This window comes from Dreissena polymorpha, chromosome 10, assembly GCF_020536995.1.
Source record: "Dreissena polymorpha isolate Duluth1 chromosome 10, UMN_Dpol_1.0, whole genome shotgun sequence".
In the NCBI taxonomy this organism is placed as follows: domain Eukaryota; kingdom Metazoa; phylum Mollusca; class Bivalvia; order Myida; family Dreissenidae; genus Dreissena; species Dreissena polymorpha.
In genome coordinates, this window is record NC_068364.1 from 9,352,351 (window position 1) to 9,369,953 (window position 17,603).

General features: G+C 35.1%; 1 protein-coding gene across 1 annotated transcript in view; it reads left to right on the forward strand.

Annotated features, from left to right (window-relative positions):
* Nucleotides 1–17,603, forward strand: part of LOC127847978 (sushi, von Willebrand factor type A, EGF and pentraxin domain-containing protein 1-like) — an 88,120-nt gene that overhangs the window by 1,137 nt on the left and 69,380 nt on the right. The window lies entirely within an intron of this gene.

The window sequence follows — 17,603 nt, forward strand, 5'->3', positions numbered from 1 at the left end:
TTTTTCTAGTTTGTCAGTAAATTCTTCAAATTGATAAATGTACACATCGGAACTAAAGAGCATAAGTATAAAAAAATATATAACAAATACAACAAAGTTAAACATCCCTGGGCTTGTACTACTCGCCTTTAGATAAGGCAGCTTATCCTTCCATTATCCACGCCGCCGTCCAAACTGTTACATAATACCTCGCATTTTATGCTCTATATAAGCAATGTACATATTGTCACACAATTTAACAAACATAATTTAATTGTTTCGCGTTTTTTAAACGCTTGATAATTTTGTCAATTTTAATTATGATTTATTTTAAAACAAAAATGTGTTTTCTGTATTCCGAGTATATGGTATTATTGTTATTTCGCTCCCTGATTTACAGTGTTCTTTATTTGAATCTGTGACAGGAAGTTGGAAATTGTCCTTTCGACGATCTGCGAAGTACCTTTAATGGTGAGCTTGTTACTATAAAATGCGAGGTTTGTAAAGCGTGCCTATGTCTAATTCATTGCAGCTTAATACATATACACTATGTACCTACGTATATACTTACTTCCGATCTTGTTCAGCAGTTTGACAAGAAAATCAAAAATAAATATACTCGAACAGGAAATTGTTTTCTATACAACTGCGTTGAAATCAGTTAGTAATTTAAAATCATTGCAGGTTGCATTGTTTAACCTGCCTGAGTTAGCGACGTCGTGTAAACCATACAAAAACAAACAAACAAATACTATATAACACCCGCATTGAACTTGTATGTATGCTCATTGTGTGATCATTGTCTTAAAGAATGCAGCAATACAATGAGTCGGCAGAGATATAATATAGATCCAGTGGACAATAATGAGCAATGACTAAAGAGTTATAGTATAAAAAAGAGTATTTTATTCATTTACGCGTCGTCTTTAAACTCTGTATAACTTTGTCTAAGATTTTTTATAGTATGTTGAACTCATAAGTCTGTTTTAGTGAACTGTGTTTGCATGAACTGAAACGAATGATCCGATTAACTGCTTTATTTTTTCTTCCTTGTTCATATTTACGCGACACGATTGATTATCGGAAAAACATTCCCATTGCTGCATTGGTTGATGTTATATGAAAGAATGAAATGCATTCACGTTGACGAAATGTGATCTGTTTTCTGGTATAAATCAGATCGTAAAGGACAAGGCTGTGATGCTCAATACTCCATCGACCTGTTACGGTAACAACATGTTAACGTTGCACATAAACTATTGTCACGGTAAAACATGCTTATCAAAGATGTTTAAAACATGCTTATTCATTAGAAAAAACACACAACCGTGTAGTTAAATGATTAACAATTTAATTAAACATAAATCACTAAACGGTCTTGGTCTTAACGTCTTTAAGGTTATGTAATTTGGCCCAGAACTTTACCATACATGTAAATGCTGACTTATACCTCTTGAATATAACGGTAAAACGAATGTACATTTCATGTAACATGTCACTGTAACGAATAAGCTTTGGTCAGGATTACTTCATCTTTATTAAATAGGTTCGTTTGTTTAATAGTTTTTGATTGGACTTGTAATTGCGAAAAAAATGACATCTTAATCCGGAAATTGTTAAAGAGTTAGTGAAACTAGTTTCTCAAAAATGCTTCGTTTAAAAACAATGCATGTGTTATCTAAATTACAATCAGCCGATGTGTCTGTTTTAACGACATACATTGGAAATATGTCGAAATTGTGGACACTTTTACACTTACAAATGGCCTATTAAAACCGGCTGGTGTGAAACCACAATTTAAACCGCTTATGTCAGAACGAATCCTTATACATAGATCGTGCTTGACTAATAATTCTCTGAGTATATTATTGCGAGCTTATGGGGTAAAAGTCACTAGCTGTCTGTTAGCCTGTTACTAAAATGAAAAATCGACCTGCATTTTACATGTATCGTTAGCTAGAGCGTTTAACTGAGAGACTGAAGAATTAATCGACAAAAACAACCGCAACCAATAGCTATAAGGGAGTGAAAACTCGTGGTGTTTTGTCCATTTGCATGGAGGCCCTTTGCTGGCATATGTCAGAAAAAAGGTAACCATATTTGTTTTGTTGTAAGCTTGTGTCTCCCCGACTACTGGACTATTTAAAGGGGCCTTTGCACAGATTTTGGCATATTTTGAAGTTTGTCATTAAATGCTTTATATTGATTAATGTAAACACTGGATCTTTAAAGCTCCAGTAAAAAATCAAGAATAAAAGGAAAAAAGGAAAAAAGTGGCCGGTACCAGAGCTCGAACCAGTGACCCCCGGAGTACTGGAATTAGTCTGAAGTAATAACGCATAAGCCCTCTCGGCTATTCCGCCGAATATACATAGTTGAAGTATTTTATACAATCTTCGTAGTATCGTAAATTTAAACGACAACAACAGAACTCTCCAAATTATTATATCGTTTCGCGTTGCAACGATTTATAATTTTTAGGTTTTCAAATCGTCAAAAGATACATATAATTGCTATATTGGACTATGGTAAATGTTCAGTAATACTGTTTCCTCACAAATATCATAACTAAAACGAAAATTTGCGAATCTGAAACAACTTTTTTTTATTTTGTCAATTTACCAAACCGTAAAAAGATCCATTTAAGAACATGGCGTGACCTCTTATTCAGTCGATTCAAAAATGATGATTAAAACATTCGCATTTTGAACAATCGGATACGTTGTGTCAGATATCGAGCAATGGCGCGATTTTATTTCACATTTCTTGTATCAGTTACATTCACGCCTTACCTGTAAAAACTAACCTCGAGGTTCCAAGTGTAATGGTGCATTATATATGTGGAATGATAAGCGTGAATCTAGAGTGTTGAACATACATACAATTGAGTCGTGTTCTGAGAAAACTGGGCATAATGCATGTGCATAAAGTGTCGTCCCAGATTAGCCTGTGCAGTCCGCACAGGCTAATCAGGGACAAGACTTTCCGCCTAAAATGGATATTTGCTAAGAAGATACTTCATTTAAACGAAAAATGTCATAAAGCGGAAAGTGTCGTCCCTGATTAGCCTGTGCGGACTGCACAGGCTAATATGAGACGACACTTTTCGCACATACATTATGCCAAGTTTTCTCAGAACGCGATACAATTGCTCAGGAGATGCAGCAGTTTCAAACTCGCTTTGTATTGTCATTGCACGTATCAGATTCAATTTTGAGTTGTTATTTTATATCGCTATTGTTGTGACCATCGTTCTCGAGTCTTCACGGCTGCAAAATTGCTATCATTATCATCGTCATTGTCATCAACGTGCTGTAATATAATAAACATAATATCGTGTTTTTTTAATTATGTTTAGCGTCCGCACATTAAAATTGCAGAGTTATTAATATAATGATGCTGTTATAAGGATAACACATATATTACACGTATATATACATGTGAAACAGTTAATTTTAAGTCTCAAATTGCGCATACAAAAAAACACACGGTTAAAAAGCCCAGGTATTTCGAAAAATGTTGCTGTGGAATAAAGTGTTGCCAGTGGCCGTAGATCCATACTGTTTGTGCAGTCCTGTGTCCGTCCATCAATCTCGTCATTTAGTACAATCGAATTTCTTTGATAGGGGATGACATAATGGTTTCTCTAATAGAGGATGACAATGATTACTCTAATAGAGGATGACATAATGATTTCTATAATAGAGGATGACATAATGATTTCTCTAATAGAGGATGACATAATGATTTCTCTAATAGAGGATGACATAATGATTTCTCTTATAGAGGATGACATAATGATTTCTCTAATAGAGGATGACATAATGATTTCTCTAATAAAAGATGACATAATGATTTCTCTGGTAGAATATGACATAATGATTTCTATGATAGAATATGACATAATGATTTTTTCTGATAGAAGATGACATAATGATTTCTTTGCTATAATTTAAAGCTTTACGCACAGTAAGTGTAGGGTCATACAAAGTTATATAAATCTTCAGTCTCAGTGGTGTGTGATCGTTTAAGGCAGCATACCACACGATCAACCATCCAGACATAATATGTACATTAAAATGTGAGCGATGTTTTAACGACCCGAAATACGATCTGTTTTCATTTTCCAGATCCGTTTAGAGCGATGCTCGCTTCGCTTTTTGACCCCACTACATGTTGAACTTTGTATCAAAGTCAAGGCACGCGTCTAGATCTTTAATATTTTGTGTAACTTCCATACTTTTCGGAGGCTGATGCATGAATGTCAAAATGTGACGCTGACCGTGTGAAGCATCGTGGATATTTGTTGCGTACATGTTCATTTTGTTTTGCATGTTTTTTTTAAAGAAAAGAAAATACACGTTGCTTTTATTTTAATAGTAATTTAAGTGCATGTGAATTTAACACGAAACATTCTGACTTGTCTGTAAGACAGTGTTTTTAATTTTATACGAAGTTGACATTCTCACTTACTTGTTAAAAAGTTCCTTATACATCTTTAACTTGTTATACATTTGCCGATATTAGTTAGCAAAAAGTCGGATAGTGTGCGTCAAAAATTGTAAACAGGAACGTTTAACTATAAATGTAAAAAAAAAAAAAAACATTTTAAAGCAAAATTATACAAAACATGTGCAATAAACGTGATGTATATATTAAATGTGAGTTGATTTAAAAAAGAAACTTTGAATAAAAAAACATATTTATCATTTTTATCATCTGCGTCGTTACAGGAATTTCCATACACAATTTTATGAAATGTTATCTTCAAATTAGAAAGTTATGAAGTGTAACCAATTTTTACATACATTACTTCACCGCTGGATTTTTAAAATTAATAAAAATAACTCCAATGTGCACATATATTTGCTATCTAGGTGGTATGAACTCTGTGAAATCACAAAACCAGAACATTAATACGGTAATATAAAGACTTGTATCTTGAGATAATAGTCCCATTACAACACCATGGTTGAGAAACATATTTGTAGTTGATATATTTCTCCAATGTCTGTGTTGACATCAGTGCTCCAAAAACTGAATTGTTGATTTTATTTACATTATATGAAAATAAAACTATGCAGTTAAAAGATTAACAATTAATGTAGTATATTGGTATTTCAATTGAATAAATACACATCATTTTAGTTTACAATAATTATTATAACAATGATAATATTGCAGCTGAAACAGCTTTTTCCAGGGAAAATTACGTGTTCTGTTTTTTTAGAAAACTCTTCGAAACGTACATTGTTTAAATGACACTCATGTAATTAAAAGAACTCGCAGAGTATTTTCTTAATTAAATACTAATTTTAGTAACGTTACAACTGTCTATTTTCTGAAGAACAATATACATTGAACTTTCGCGTTTTACCAATACTTAGTTGTTCATGCAAACAACTAGTTGTATCTGAATTCTGATCACATAAACTTGAATTCCTCAAAAAGAACACAAAAACCAACATTGCGAGGATCGAATAAATTTATTAACCAAATTTCGGAGTTGGATTAAATTTTCGTTTACTCTCCGAAGTGTACCATTCGTCCTTAACACTCCTTACACAATAACAATAAAAACAGACACACAATTAAATAACAGATTGACAATATAGTGCAAAAAGTTGAAGGCTAAATATACGGTTAAAAATCAGTGTAATATCATAGTGCGTTAGCAAGGGGAAATACCTTCTATCGTGAGAATAATCTTATTGAGAGACATGTTTTTACTTTGAAACGTTGTGCAATAAAAAGGTTATAATACAGTTAATTATAGCGTTTGGCTTTATATAAAAAAAAATCATATTTCATGTACCGATATAATATTGAGACTTTTTAAACGGCCAGCCACCAATACAAACAAATACATTGTACCAAAATAATACATGCTTTAAACAAAATGAATATTTCCCCTCAAAAACCGGTTCGTTTTAACATCCACAAAATACACGATAATTAATTACGAGTTCAGTATCTTTAGTTAAAACCCCATCAATTTACAAAATTGGCTCTTACATGGAACTTGATTTTATAAATATGTGTGGCTAACCAACCGAATCAATGCTTCCTGGTTCAAACGTGTCATCAAACACTCCTTATGTAGAATTGGTTTCGGTGTACGGATGATTCTGACGTTAACATTGGCGCAATTTAAGTCGCTATGTATGCACATTCAAGTTATTTGGTACACGCTTTCACTTATGCTTACCGTTGTTGTTCTAATCCCATGTGCAATCAAAACAGGTAAGTGCATCGGGAAGTTCATAACATTGCAATTGATAAATATTTCCCCATAGTTGTTATAACTGCTTATAAATCTGCCGTGGTCTAATATTTACTTTTTAGAATAAATAAAACTTAAAAATTAAATAAGTTGTATGTCCTTTTGACGATTCGATTGCGTAAATCCAATTATTATTTTCTGTGCTTTGAGTTGTGATAACCTCTGTCCCGTTTTTGACATTGGTTCAACACCGTAAGGCGTAGTCCAATAATCATTATGTTTGGGCTTAAACCCGGACACAGCCCATTGTGAACTGCGGATACAAACATTATAACGCTGCACATCTTTGAAACTATTTCTCGCGACTCGGTTATTAAATTGTCGGTTTTGAATTGGTAATTGTAAGGTATTTTTGCGACAACACCCGTAAATTCGATAAGTTTGTAATTAAACATGACTGCGGTGGAGCTTTCTAAACTTTGATTATTATGTTCTCATTTAAATTACACACATTAGTCAGAACGTGGTCTTATTACGTTATAATTTTTAAACATCGCCGCGAATGGGCCGATTAACTCTGCGTCATTTCAATAATGCGTCTCTATTTTATCACCCATAACATTTCCACGGCAAATTATTATTTCTTCGGCTGATGAGCATCTATAATTCACAAGATATTTCTTAAAGAAAAGTTGTGCGTGCTATCTAGTTCAATTAGTTTCGGTGTCGCGTTTGTATTGAGCCCAAAAAGGTTGACAAAACAAAACTTGACGAAGAAATAATATTTTCAATCCTACATACGATTAAGAAAATAAACCAATTGGAGCAATACGTTATTATACCCCCATTACCATTGGTAATGCGGGCTATATAGGAGTCACTTTGTCGGTCGGTCGGTCTGTTGGTCTGTCTGTCTGTCTGTCTGTCTGTCTGTCCCGAAATTTCATCCGATCTTCACCAAACTTGGTCACAAGTTGTATCTAGATGATGTATAGGTCAAGTTTAAATATGGGTCATGCTGTGTCAAAAACTAGGTCACAGGGTCACTTAGTGTGTTTTAAACCGAAAGTTTGTCCGGACCATAACTATGTCATTTATCGTCAGATTTTAATTTTTTTAAATAACTTGGTACATTTGTTCACCATCATGGGACGGTGTGTCGTGTGAAAAAAGTACGTCAACATCTCAAAGGTCAAGGTCACACTTGGAGTTCAAAGGTCAAATGCATGTCCGGGCCATAACTTTATCATTTATTGTGAGATTTAAAAATCATTTGGCAAATTTGTTCACCATCATTGGACGGTGTGTCGCGCGAAAGAATTTACGTCGATATCTCCAAGGTAAAGGTCACACTTTGAGTTCAAAGAAAGGTCAAATGCATGTCCGGGCCATAACTTTATCATTTATTGTGAGATTTTAAAATCATTTGGAAAATTTGTTCACCATCATTGGACGGTATGTCACGCGAAAGAATTACGTCGATATCTCCAAGGTCAAGGTCGCACTTTGAGTTCAAAGATCAAAAATGGCCATAAATGAGCTTGTCCGGGCAATGACTATGTCATTTATTGTGAGATTTTAAAATCATTTGGCACATTTGCTCACCATCATTGGACAGTGTGTCGCGCGAAAGAATTACGTTGATATCTCCAAGGTCAAGGTCACACTTTAAGTTCAAAGGTCAAAAATGGCCATAAATGAGCTTGTCCGGGCCATAACTATGTTGTTCATTGTGAGATTTTAAAATCATTTGGCACATTTGTTGAGCAACATTGGCCGGTGTGTCGCGCGAAAGAATTACGTTGATATCTCCAAGGTCAAGGTCAAACTGTGAGTTCAAAGGTAAAAAATGGCCATAAATGAGCTTGTCCGGGCCATAACTATGTCATTCATTGTGAGATTTTAAAATCATTTGGCACATTTGTTCACCATTATTGGATGGTGTGTCGCGCGAAAGAATTACGTCGATATCTCCAAGGTCAAGGTCACACTGTGAGTTCAAAGGTCAAAAATGGCCATAAATGATCTTGTCCTGGCCATAACTATGTCATTCATTGTGAGATGTAAAAAAATTACTTGGTACATTTGTTCACAAAGAATTACGTCGATATCTCCAAGGTCAAGGTCACACTTGGAGTTAAAAAGTGAAAAATTGCCATAAATGAGCTTGTCCGGGCCATAACCATGTCATTCATTGTGAGATTTTAAAATGACTCTGTACATTAATTTTGTTCACAGTCATTAGACAGCGTGTCATGCGAAAGAATTCAAGAGTTCAAAGGTCAAAATGGCCATAAATAATAATGGCATAATAATTCCTAAAAATCACCATTTAGATTCTCTTGTTTTGTGAAGACAGCTTGCAAAATAGTCTGTGTCAATGTGGCATGTGGGGGTATACGTCACGTCTGTGACAAAGCTCTAGTTAGACTAAACATTAATTTTATTTTTTTAATGAATAGATCTATACTGATTTGTTTGTCCATGGATTCAGTAATCGATGTTTGGTAGTTTTTCATTTTTTTTTGGAAGAAGTAAACATAACAAACATACGAAAAAATATTATTGAGGACAACATATTGTAACAAGGATATTGAAGAAATTTTAATATATATCGGAACTATAAGCATACTCAATATAAATTGTGAGCAAACACAAAATAGCTGTATTCAAAATCGTTTACATATTATCACCAATTTACATTTAAAAATAGTTGAAATAAATTTTTGCCATTTTTAGTTGGTCTCGTAAGCGGCCGACTAAATTTACAGAGCATGCTATGTAAATCAGTATGTGCTTAGCTAGCTTAGCTACGCTAAGGACTGTAACTCACTACTCTAGGAACGATTACCACTACCTGTCTGCACTGCAGACGACGAATGCTTAGGAGCGTCAGCTATACTACTGCAGTGGTTGTATTTACCAGCTTGTAAGTCGACATTGGCTAGTCTAGTGTTTATCATTGAAATCTGTTCATATTGGCTGCTTTCAGGGAAAACGGGGCTTAATGCATGTCAAATAAGATTAGCATGTGCACACTGATTAGCACAAGCTAATCAAGGACGACAACAGCGAACAACTTCAGTGCCTTCAGCGCTTTGGAAATAAATTGTTCCAATTTAGAAGGATGGGAGAGTCCACTAGGCATAAATGGGTTAAGAACATACGTTGAGGATCAAGTCATGATTTTCATTTACCTTGGGTTATAAATAGTGTACTACTTTGATTAATTGAATATTTACTTTTTTACCAGTTCACTTAAATCTAATGAACAGGAACATGCGCTGAGTGTCACGACGTTTATATATTTGTGTGGTTTTGGGGAAAACATGTAACCACGCCTAACCGCAAACACGAAACATTACTTATATTTTATTTAAAAAAATTTGGAACATTTCGAGCTCATAAACGTCATGGTTTAATGCTTTTGTCACGTTTCTCATTTTTCGTTGAAGGAAACGCCTTTAATTAATTTATTTAAAGAAATTTGGAACATTTCGAGCTCATAAGCGTTATGGTTGAATGCTTTTGTCACGTTTCTCATTTTTCGTTTAAGGAAACGCCTTTAATTAATTTGTAAATGTTGTATAATGACACTTCGGTTTAACCTAGACACAACTATCAACTTAATTTAACGGGTGCGATGCATCTGGGTATTGGTAAAACAAGTCTGCATTGAGTTATGGCTAAAGTTGTAATGGGTAAACTGGTGTCACGTTTTTTCCATAATTAAACAAAAACAAAACTTTCAGCGGGCATCGCGTTGGTCTAATGTGCGTGTAATAGTTCATTTATTAAATGTACACTTAACTGTTTTATGGGTTGGGACATTAGAAAATAATTTTCGTAAACCTGGCATTCTCCTGATCTTCAATATTATTTCGATAGTATTAAAAGGTCAAGAAAGCACTGTGCCTTTGCCTGCGCTAAGTTGAGGCTTTGACAGATTTGTGTTACGATGTTAAGGAAATAACTGCAACCGGGATGAATACTTACGTTTTTGTTTTACATTAAAAGGTACCACTATAACTTTAGGAACATGGCTTCTGAGTGTTAACGTGTGATATACGGTACAATTATATTGGGCGCGAGCGCAGTCCAATGTTAATATAACTTAACTACCCTGTATCCCACCGTGGGGTCGGTAAGAAGCTGTGTAACGAGTGCTTTTCATATTCCAATAGTTACGAAATAACAGGTGGAAAGTTCTCTACTCAGTTTTATAAAATGTCGCCTTGTTTTACATGTGAGACATATTTAACCTTAGTTTCCCAATATGAAAAGCTACCCACCAAATATCTAAAATACACTGTCAGCATGTGACCTGTCTTAGCCAATGAAAAACGAATATTCTGTACGAGGTAAAATAATATTGTTTGCTACCAAAGAAATATAACCCACAAGAGGTCTGCACATCGTACACATATCTCTGTTTAAAATTCCACTGTTTTGTCAAGAACTAAACTTAGAAACCGTTCTGTCATTCATGCTTCGTTTCTTGGGAAAAGAGTGATGAATTCTAAAAAAGTCCATGTGACACATGACAAACAATGTAACCATGTACTTGCGGGGTTACTGTTTTCTTCAAACATGTATGTCGGTTACTTGGGTATGGCTATGGCTATTGGACTCTATCTGGAAAGGCGTTTTATCTTATTTAATATGAGTAACATATATCGATTTCATGTGTGTGTCACAGTTAAACATATTGCTATTATAAGTTGATATGAATGCGCTTTCAAAGAGGCAATACAATAACTTTAAAAAAATTATTATTCAATATAATAACTTAGTATAATGCGTGTATGTATGCTTTCATTGTGTGGTGCAGTATGTGTATTTAGTACGTTCAATTTTCCAGTATATGTTTTTGTCAGTACAATTTTCAAGTATATGCTTTTAGTCAGTTCAATGTTTAAGTGTGTGTATTAAGTCAGTACAAGCTCCAGTATGTGTAAATAGTCAGTACAATGTACAAGTATGTGTATTTAGTCAGTACAATATTCTAGCATGTGTATTTCAACACACTGGTCAAATATGCGCATTTTGTCGGTACAATGTTCTGGTATGTGTATTTAGTTAGTACAATGGTCAAGTATGTGTAATTAGTCAGTTCAATTTTCAAGCATGTATAATCAGACATACATGTATGTGTATTTGGTCAGTACAATGTCTCAGTATGTGCATTTAGTAAGTACAATGTTCCAGTATGTGTATTGAGTCAGTACAATGTTCAAGTATGTATATTGAGTCAGTACAATGTTCCAGTATGTGTATTGAGTCAGAACAATGTTCAAGTATGTGTATTGAGTCGGTACAATGTTCAAGTATGTGTATTGAGTCAGTACAATGTTCAAGTTTGTCTATTGAGTCAGTACAATGTTCAGGTATGTCTATTGAGTCAGTACAATGTTCCAGTATGTGTATTGAGTCAGTACAATGTTCAAGTATGTCTATTGAGTCAGTACAATGTTCCAGTATGTGTATTGAGTCAGTACAATATTCAAGTATGTCTATTGAGTAAGTACAATGTTCCAGTATGTGTATTGAGTCAGTACAATGTTCAAGTATGTGTATTGAGTCGGTACATTGTTCAAGTATGTCTATTGAGTCAGTACAGTGTTCAGGTATGTCTATTGAGTCAGTACAATGTTCCAGTATGTGTATTGAATCAGTACAATGTTCCAGTATGTCTTCTGAGTCAGTACAATGTTCAAGTATGTGTATTGAGTCAGTACAATGTTCCAGTATGTGTGTTGAGTCTGTACAATGTTCCAGTATGTGTATTTAGTCAGTACAATGTTCCAGTATGTGTATTTAGTCAGTACAATGTTCCAGTATGTGTATTTAGTCAGTACAATGTTCCAGTATGTGTATTAAGTCGGTACAATGTTCCATTATGTGCATTCAGTCAGTACAATTTTCCAGTATGTGTATTTAGTAAGTTCATTGTTCCAGTATGTGTATTTAATCAGTACAATGTTCTAGTATGTGTATTTAGTCAGTACAATGTTCTAGTATGTGTATTTAGTCAGTACAATGTTCCAGTATGTGTATTTAGTCAGTACAATGTTCCAGTATGTGCATTTAGTCAGTGCAATGTTCCAGTATGTGTTTTTAGTCAGTACCATGTTCAAGTATGTGTATCGAGTCAGTACAATGTTCCAGTATGTGCATTTAGTTAGTACAATCTTCCAGTATGTGTATCGAGTCAGTACAATGTTCCAGTCTGTGTATTTAGTCAGTACAATGTTCCAGTATGTGCATTTAGTCAGTACAATGTTCCAGTATGTGTATTGAGTCAGTACAATGTTCCAGTGTGTGTATTGAGTCAGTACAATGTTCCAGTATGTGTATTGAGTCAGTACATTGTTCCAGTATGTGTATTTAATCAGTACAATGTTCCAGTATGTGTATTTAGTCAGTACAATGTTCCAATATGTGTATCGAGCCATTACAATGATCCAGTATGTGTATCGAGTCAGTACAATGTCCCAGTGTGTGTATTGAGTCATTACAATGTTCCAGTATGTGCATTTAGTCAGTACAATGTTGCAGTATGTGTATCGAGTCAGTACAATGTTCCAGTATGTGTATTGAGTCAGTACAATGTTCCAGTATGTGTAATGAGTCAGTACAATGTTCCAGTATGTGTATCGAGTCAGTATAATGTTCCAATATGTGCATTTAGTAAGAACAATGTTCCAGTATGTGTATTGAGTCAGTACAATGTTCCAGTATGTGTATTGAGTCAGTACAATGTTCTAGTATTTGTATTTTGTAAGAACAATGTTCCAGTATGTGTATTTAGTCAGTTCAATGTTCCAGTATGTGTATCGAGTCAGTACAATGTTCCAGTATGTGTATCGAGTCAGTTCAATGTTCAAGTATGTGTATTGAGTCGGTACAATGTTCAAGTATGTGTATTGAGTCAGTACAATGTTCAAGTTTGTCTATTGAGTCAGTACAATGTTCAGGTATGTCTATTGAGTCAGTGCAATGTTCCAGTATGTGTATCGAGTCAGTACAATGTTCCAGTATGTGTATTGAATCAGTACAATGTTCCAGTATGTGTATTGAGTCAGTACAATGTTCCAGTATGTGTATTGAGTCAGTACAATGTTCCAGTATGTGTATCAAGTCAGTATAATGTCCCAGTATGTGTATTTAGTAAGAACAAGGTTCCAGTATGTGTATTTAGTCAGTACAATGTTCCAGTATGTGTATTTAGTATGAACAATGTTCCAGTACGTGTATTTAGTAAGAACAATGTTCCAGTATGTGAATTGAGTCAGTACAATGTTCCAGTATGTGTATTGAGTCAGTACAATGTTCTAGTATGTGTATTTAGTAAGAACAAGGTTCCAGTATGTGTATTTAGTCAGTACAATGTTCCAGTATGTGTATTTAGTATGAACAATGTTCCAGTACGTGTATCGAGTCAGTACAGTGATCCAGTGTGTGTATTGAGTCAGTACAATGTTCCAGTATGTATATTTATTCAGTACAATCTTCCAGTATGTGTATTTAGTCAATACAATGTTCCAGTATGTGTATTAAGTCAGTGCAATGTTCCAGTATGTGTATTTAGTCGGTACAGTGTTCCAGTATGTGCATTTAATTACGTACACCGTTCTGGTATGTTTATTAAGTCAATACAACGATTGTTGTGCAATTACTTATGATAAATTTGTAGTAATCTTGTTTGTCAAACACTCGAACATGCTCTTCTTTTCAATGTCATAGAGCTAACTGTAACAGTAAGTCTAGGCTATACATCAGGAAGTGATTGAGCGACAACGCTTAGCATATCAGAGGGTTGGTAATAACAGCGCTTGGCAAAAATAATTAGGACTGACGTTTAAAATGACTATATTTACAGTTGAATTAATAGCCTTAACATGTCCAAAGCAACGTGCTCTAGTATTAAGCAATGTAAACTGTTTAAACGAACGGGCAAAGTGGCGTTCTTTACTGTATTTCGCATCGTGTTTCTTAAAGCTTGCTAAAGTTAAACACTATTTTTTATTTAAATTTTTGTTATTAAACCTGCGAAGCGGTGATAAAACGCAAATCATATCAATGTTTGCAAGGCACACCTAACGCATGTAACCTAAATGGGCGTAAACTGATGAAGGATATGAGGCTTCATTACTCCTACATTGATCCACCCTAGATTCAATCTAAACTTCAGACGAATATGGCATACAATCGGTTCTGCGTGGATGACATTTGGCCAAGCATTTGCATTAATGCTTAATTATTTTTGTTTCCGTAACAAAAAACAATTTTTGCCGGTTAATTGTTTTAAGTTATTTCATTAATCATATAACCCTTGATTGGTTTTTACATATTAATATTGCCATGGCATTCAATACACATACTTTTCTTAATACGAACGCCTAAACAACGGCAAATGAAAAAAACAGGTGGCTTATGCGTTGACAAATTATCCACAAGGCATCAGTTTCAACTGATGGACGTTTATCACATCTTCATACCCGCATTAACGAATTAACACATCTCTACGGAATCCGGATAGTGCCATCTTAAATCTCGCCCTTCTTTCATCAAGGGCGACACTAGACACACCATATATATATCGCGACAGTCGCGGCGACGCACGATATTTTGCGCGACAGTCGCGGCGACGCACGATATATTTAACACGATATATCGCCCTTGTGTAGATAGCCCAAAAGGCGATGTATCGTGTTAAATATACCCTGCGTCGCCGTGACTGTCGCGCAAACTATCGTGCGTCGGTGTGACTGTCGCGAAAAATATCGTGCGTCGCCGCGACTGTCGCGAAAAATATCGTGTATCGCTTTGTGTGTCGTGTCTCGCGTTCAAAGGGCGACACTAGCTAGACACACGAAGCGATACTCGATATTTTGCGCGACAGTCGCGGCGACGCACGATATTTGTACTGTACAAATATCGCTGTAATAATATCGCCTGTCGACCGTCGCGTTTTTTAAACGGTGTTACAGTTATTTTTAACCATTTATTATCAATATTGCTGCACTCGACATACACTCCGTGTGTCTAGTGTCGCCCTTTGAACGCGACTCACGACACACGAAGCGATACACGATATTTTTTCGCGGCGACTCACGATATTTTGCGCGACAGTCGCGGCGACGCATGATATTTTGAACGACAGTCGCGGCGACGCACGATATCTTTAACACGATATATCGCCTATTGGGCTACCTTCACAAGGGCAATATATCGTGTTAAATATATCGTGCGTCGCCGCGACTGGCGCGAAAAATATCGTGCGACGCCGCGACTGTCGCGAACAATTTCGTGCGTCGCCGCGACTGTCGCGAAAAATATCGTGTATCGCTTCGTGTGTCTAGTGTCGCCCTCGATGAAAGAAGGACAATATTATAGATGGCACTATTCGGATTCCGTACATCTCCCTTCGACCTCCTGATTATGAAAACCACACAAATAAATGGTTTATGTTTGTTTTCTATAAGCAGTGAACATTCTCAGAATGTTGAGATGTCTTTATAAAAGTGTAAATTTACACCTCCTGCATTAGTATAATCGTGCTAGTCACTACTTTATACTGTCGATTTTCATAAAAAATAAGCTTGTTACAGAAGCGATATACAAACTCATGTGTAAGAAACAATGTATGCTTTCAATCGAAGATGTTTTTAACGTTTATTTTTTATCTCGACGCAAGTAGACAGTGTATTATGTCAATATTTGAATACCATTGCAGTCGATGGTTGTTGTTTTTATAAAGCTGAAGAGTGATGCACATATCGACTTACGGCCTCGTTTTACATATATTTGGTGGAGCCAATATTTGGGACATCCCTTTAACATCGCCCTTGGTATATATCCTACGCCGTGGCATATTTACATAATGCACATGTTTTTACACTGTCAAATCTTACATTATGAAAAACGTACAGGTTTAGTGGTTGCCTGATAGCCTGGGGCCAGTAGATTTAAGCCCAGGAAACTCAATTTCAAAAGTTGGTTACAGTTTGGCTAAAAAGCAGGGCAAATAGCTTTTTAAAAGCTTGAACAACTCGATCCAATTAAACATAGAATACAAATTTGCGAATGTGGATCAATTAGGCATAGGAAATGATTCAATTCCGGCTCACAACAAGACATGATGCATTAAAAGTCTGTCATGTCGGCAACATTGTTGCTCAATAATTTGAAGCAAATCAATAAAGTATTAGATACACATAACACAACATGTACATAATTCTAGGCATGTTATTCTTTAGCAAGACAACCAAAATTCTAAAGATGGTTGCCAGTGCAGCAACCAATTGCGAAAAAAGAGACATATTGTTGTTATTTTGTCTAAGTTATCTCTATAACATAAATATAAGAATAAACAGTGCACACACATCACGACCTCTGCTTTAGGACACACTCTTTATAAATTTGAATAGGTTGGGTTCGTTTCAAACTTGCGATATAAAAAGCTATAGCATAATTCTGAAAACTGAGTTGCGTCTAAGATTATGCAATAGCGAACAACTTTAGTGCCTTCAGCGCTTTGATTTGAGTCAGCGTAGAACATAGGAGCGTCAGACTGACAATGGTTTTAATGATATTGGATACATGAATATAATTTCACAATCGGTCCCGAATCGTTGTGGTAAAATAAATTATTGTATACATGGAACGCTATTCAAAAACAAATTTTTAATTCGTTCAGTTTTAATGTCCAAATAATGTGTTTTACCCATCCACAAAATTTTAATGATTTAACACCTGAAAGGGAATCAGATTTAAGAAAACGTTTAATTTATTCTTGTGAAATGCAAATAAGCATCGCTTTAGACATGTCACATAAATAAAGAATGCTGAAACTGATGTACTGAGTGTAAAAAAATCTGGAGTTTAAATGTTTCGCGAACCTGCCTTAAATAGGCTGGTTAAGATGTAATTTTAGAAGAGATACCAGTAATTAATATTCATTGTGTCACTATAAAAGCATGATACAGTACCAGTACACATGGTTCTGAATGGTTTTTTGTGTTTTTTTTCCACTTCTTTCTACTTTAATCTAAAAAGGATATGCAGTTTGCTAAACTGTGTTTTTTGTGAACTTTAATTACTATTCCCATCGTTATACGAATATGCATTATAATGCAGAAACCTTGCAGAAACCTTGCTGAGACCTTGCAAATCTCCATTTGACATACTTTCGTTGTTCATTTATACATTTGTTCAATTAATTAAGCGAATAATATCGAATGCAGAAAAATGATTGCAGGCTTACAAGTAATTTAATTGAGTGTGATCTCATTTAGCAAATATGATGGACAACTCAACCTAGACAACCAAGAACAATGGATCGCCACGCAAAATTATGATTGTTCGTGATTAGTGGAAACCTTTTTGTAAGCGTTTT